The following is a 5,374-nucleotide window of genomic DNA, read 5'->3' as shown; positions in this document are numbered from 1 at the left end:
CAACAGAAAACAAACACAACCTTTATCTAATATTTTCTAACAAGCAGGCCCAGATAAAATTAAATATTTGAAATTTGGAATTTTCCATACAAATACAAATGTTTTGAAGTAAAAGGCATCATTTAAAACTGTAGAAATTTCATCGTAGGTCAATTGATGCTATTGCACCAATTCGAGGAGTCATGATGCAAAGGCAGAATTTGAGGGTGATGGAGGCCCTGTGTTTGCCTCTGACCAGGCCACAAACAAGAACTTCTCTCTGCTCACGGGGTCTTAGCAATCCTGTATTTCAATGTTCCCACTTAGATGTCTCTGCATCAGGACTTCTGCACACACAGAATTTATATTACAGTCCTTTTTTTCATGGAAAGACTAAATTTTTAAATGGGAGCTCTGCTGACAACAGAATCTGATTGGTCTGAAGCTTAGAAGCCTTCACACTCCCTGAGGGCCACTCAACATTCTCTCAGGCTGAAGTGTAGAAACATTTTGTGCCTTTGAATGAAAGGAAGAACACAGATTCTAAAAAATATAATTTTATTCTTTTTTTGTGACTGTTGACCTTTTCTTGTGTACCTGAGTATTTTGCCTCACCCAAAGTTGGAGATATTAAATTACCTAAGTTAAGCACTTGGAAGCTGCATTTGTGAATATTTTGGTTAGCTCTTCTGTTAGACATTGTCTGGCTAAACCAGACCTCTAAATTTAGTGTTTCCATTTTTAAAATCAACCTATGGTTAAATTATAGCCATGCTGTGTACAGGGGTCACATTCTGCATGCACTGGTCAACTGATCATTGTGGCAACTCGGATTTGAAATCATAGTCAAGTGCACAATGAGAAGTTTGGTATGAACAAAATATTTCTACGTCCTACAAAACTCACCATAGTAATGAGCTTGGCTGACACCATTAGCTTCTTTCTTCCCACCTGCCTTCCTTATTCCTTTTTTCTTCCTTTTTAAATCAAATATGTATTGAGTATGTTATATATTAAGTATGTTATACCCAACTATGTTATATACTATGTTACTGCTAGAAATTCAATGATTAACAAAACATGTATGACTCCCGTCGTAATGAAGCTTAGAATGAACAGGTCAATCAGGATATTAAATAATAACACCAATATATATCAAGACACTAAAATGAAAATGTTTAAGGAGAGTGTATAATACAGACTGTTATGAACTAAACATTTGTGTCCCCCACAAATTCACATCTTAAAATTTTTACTGCATATGGGATGATATTAGAAAGCCAGCCTTTGGGAGGGATTTAGTTCATGACTGGGATTAGTACAATTATAAAAAGAAACACAATCCTGGCTGATGTAGCTCAGTGGATTGAGTGCCAGCCTGTGAATCAAAAGGTTATTGATTTTATTCCCTGTCAGGGAACATGCCTGGGTTGTGGGCCAGGTCCCCAGCTGGGGCATAAGAGAGGCAACCAATTGATGCTTCTCTCACACATCAATGATACTCTCCTTCCCTTCCCACTCTCTCTGAAAGTAAATACATAAAATATTTTAAAAATAAAAAGAAAAGAAATAAAAGCACAGAAAGATAATTGCTTCCTCTCAGTCAGGTGGCAACCCAGTCAGTTGGCCATCTATAACAAGGAAGTGGGCTCTCACTGGAAAATAGGTTTGTCAGTGCCTTGACCACAGGTTTCTGACCTCCACAAAAAATTTCTGTTATTTAAGCCACCCAGTCTGGTGTACCCTGCTACAACAGCCTGAGCTGACTAAGACAGGGGTCTGGGGCTTAACTGGAGGCACAGTGAAAGCTCTCTAAGGAAGTAATTCTTAAACTAGATTATGAAGGATGAATCAGACCAGCTAGGAGAAAGCAGCTTGTGAGGATCTTGAAGTGAGGATCATTTGAGGACCCACTACACTCCTGGGTAACAGGGAGTAAGGGAAGAAGTGGTTATGGTAAAGTCAAGGAGGTGAATGAGCAGGACCCAAGGCTATTTTTTTATTTTTTCAAAATATATTTTATTGATTATGCTATTACAGTTGTTCCATTTCACTCTCTTTATTCCCCTCTGTCCTGTATGTTCCTTCCTACCTGCTCCCTCTCCTTTAGTTCATGTTCATGGATTGTACATAGAAGTTCTTCAGCTTCTCCATTTCCTATACTGTTCTTAACCATCCCTTGTCTATTTTGTACATAACATTTATGCTTTGTATTCCCTGTACCTTTCCCCCCCATTCTCCCCCTCCCCCTCCCCCGCTGATGATCCTCCATGTGGTCTCCATTTCTGTGACTCTGTTCCTGTCTTCAATGTTTGCTTAGGTTGTTTTTATTTTTAGGTTCAGTTGTTGATAGTTGTGAGTTTGTTGTCATTTTGCTGTTCATAGTTTTGATCTTCTTTTTCTCAGAGAAGTCCCTTCAATATTTCATATCATAAGGGCTTGGTGATGATGAACTACTTTAACTTTACCTAATCTGGGAAGCACTTTATCTCCCCTCCCATTCTAAATGATAGCCTTGCTGGATAGAGCAATCTTGCATGTAGGTCCCTGCATTTCATGACTTGGAATACCTCTTGCCAGCCCCTTCTTGCCTGTAAAGTCTCTTTTGAGAAATAAGTTGATAGTCTCATGGGAACTCCTTTGCAGGTAACTGTCTCCTTTCCTCTTGCTACCTTCAAGATTCTCTCCTTATCTTTCATCTTGAGTAATGTAATTCTGATGTGCCTTGGTGTGTGCTTCTTTGGGTCCATCTTCTTTGGGACTCTCTGAGCTTCCCAGGTTTCCTAAAAGTCTATTTCCTTTGGCAGATTGGGGAAGTTCTCCTTCATTATGTTTTCAAATAAGTTTTCCATTTCTTGCTCTTCCTCTTCTCCTTCTGGCACCCCTATGATTTGGATGTTGGAATGTTTAAAGTTGTCTCAGAGGTTCCTAAGCCTCTCCTCATTTCTTTTGAAATCTTGCTTCTTCGTTCTGTTCTGGTTGAATGTTTATTTCTTCCTTGTCTTCTGAATCATTGATTTGAGTCCTGATTTCCTTCCCATCACTGTTGGTTCCTGTACATTTTCCTTTATTTCACTCTTCATAGCCTTCACTTGTTTCTTTGTTTTGTGACCACACTCAGCCATTTCTGTGCGCATTCTGATTACCAGTGTTTTGAACTCTGCATCTGATAGGTTGACTATCTCTCCATTGCTTTGTTGTATTTTTTCTGGAGCTTTGATCTGTTCCTTGATTTGGGACATTTTTGTTTGTTTGTTTCAGCATGCCTGTTATGCAGTAAGGGGTGGAGCCTTAGGTATTTGCCAGGGCAGGGAAAGCCACCCCATAGCTGCCTTGTGGTGCTGTATGCAGGGGAGGGGTCTGAGAGGGAGGAACAGTGCGCTTGCTTGGCTCTCTACCAATTTTCAGTCACTTCCGCAGCTACCCACAAGCATATTGGGCCTTTCTGGTGCTGATTCCTGAGTTGGTGGTTTTGTGTGTTCTAGGACCCTGTGGGTCTCTCCAATGAACTCTCTTCTGAGACTGGGAGTTTCTCCAGCCTCTTCAACCCCCACAGGTTTTTGCAGTCAGAGGTTTTGAGGCTTTATTTTTCACACTGGAACCCTGGGTTGCATGGTCTGTCTTGCTCCCCAGTTATTCCTCCCAGTTTATCTGCACTCACATGTGGGAGCAGCTGCTCTGCCAGCTGGCACCTCACCCAATCCACTGCCATCACCCTGTCTCCCCCAGGCCTCCAGCCTTGGCCTTGCCGTGTTCCTCTACAACCAGCTGCCCACCCCCTTCCCTCCTACTGGTTTGAATTAATATTTATTCTTTAACTCTGTGGTGTTGGACTTACATACAGTTTGATTTTCTGTCAGTTCTGGTTGTTTTTTTGCTTTTAAATTAGTTGTTGTCCTTCTTTTGTTGCGCGAAGAGTCATAGTGTGTCTACCTATGCCTCCATCTTGGCCGGAAGTCTTCCCAAGTCTGTATTCTTTGCCGGCTATGTCAAAGACTTGAATTTTTATTTTAAAAAACAGAAAGCCAAAGGAAGCCTTTCCATATTATCCAGATAGGGAATCGTATATCATCGTTCTCTATTCCCACTCTAACTTAAAAAGAAACTTGAACAATATCTGGAGCCCTTAATGTTTTGCCAGTGAAGAAGAAGGATGGCCTCAGATTTCCTGCAGTAGGATCCAATTCAGGTGGCACCAACCTTCACTTCCAAGTGGAGCAGTACATCCACAAAAGGCAGAGTGATGGTGTCCACATCATAAATCTGAGAAGCTTCTGCTGGCAGCTCAAGCCACTGCTGCCAATGAAAACCTGACAATGTCAGTGTCACGACCTATAGGAACACTGGCCAGAGAGCTGTGCTGAAGGTTGCTGCTGCTACTAGACCCACTGCTATTGCTGGCTGATTCACTCCTGGAAGCTTCATTAACTAGATCCAGGCAGCCTGCTGGGAGCTGTGACTTCCAGTGGCTACTGATCCTCGGGCTGACCACTAACTTCTCACAGAGACATCTTATGTTAACCTGTACACAATTGCTCTGTGTCACACAGGCTCTCCTCTGCACTATGTGGACATTGCCATTTCTGGCAACAACAAGGAGGCTCATTCAGTGGCTCTGATGTGGTAGATGCTGAGGAGTTCTGATGCTGGCCCGAAGTTCTGCACATGTGTGGTGCCATGTCCCATGAACACAAATGGGAGGTCGTGCCTGATCTCTACTTCTATAGAGGTTCTGAGAGATTTGAAAAGGAAAAGGAGGAATTTCAGGTAAATTGACTACACCAGTCACTGAGTTTACTGCTGTTCAACCTGCGGTCATAAACCAGTCTGAAGGCTCAGGTACCCTTTGATCCCATTCAGCAGTTTCCTGCTGAAGCCTGGAGTGCTCAAACTGCCACTGAAGACTGGTTTGCAACCCACTGCTCAGGTCACTGAGTGGGTAGGAATAGCCACTGAGTCGTCCTAGACTGTTCTTCCACAAACTCTTAACATGGAAATAAAGTTGATGGAAAATAAACAGTTTTTTAAAAAGAAAACAAAAAATAAACAAAAAAAGAAAGATAGTAAATAATTTTAAATAGAGAAAAGATGGTCATAATTTTTGAGTTTTTAGAAGATTTTTCTGATTGCAAAAAGTAAATTAGGGCAGAATTGGGGAGAGAGATGGTAGCCTGTTGCAGTAGGAGAAACTGCAGCGTGAGAGGTAGGTAAATGTCAAGACTCCTTCCCAAGTGTCTGGTATGGGCGTTGGATGGATGGTGAGGAAGAGAAGACGGGAAGCCAAGTCTGGACACAGTGACTTGGAGACATCCAAGTGGAAATGTTGACAGGGTCAATTGCATATGAGCCCCAAGGTCAGTGAAGATATATCTGAGGATCATAAGAAAAGAATATC

General features: G+C 41.8%; 1 pseudogene; it reads left to right on the top strand.

The window, feature by feature from the left end:
• Positions 1-4,095: 4,095 nt before the first annotated feature.
• LOC118986463 (40S ribosomal protein SA-like) lies at positions 4,096-4,945 on the top strand (annotated as a pseudogene).
• The last annotated feature ends 429 nt before the right edge of the window (positions 4,946-5,374 follow it).

This window comes from Sturnira hondurensis, unplaced genomic scaffold (genome assembly GCF_014824575.4).
Source record: "Sturnira hondurensis isolate 20B ecotype Veracruz unplaced genomic scaffold, ASM1482457v3 Scaffold0004271, whole genome shotgun sequence".
NCBI classification, from domain to species: Eukaryota; Metazoa; Chordata; class Mammalia; order Chiroptera; family Phyllostomidae; genus Sturnira; species Sturnira hondurensis.
Note: the sequence above shows the minus strand (reverse complement) of the source record. Positions and strands in the feature narration are given on the sequence as shown.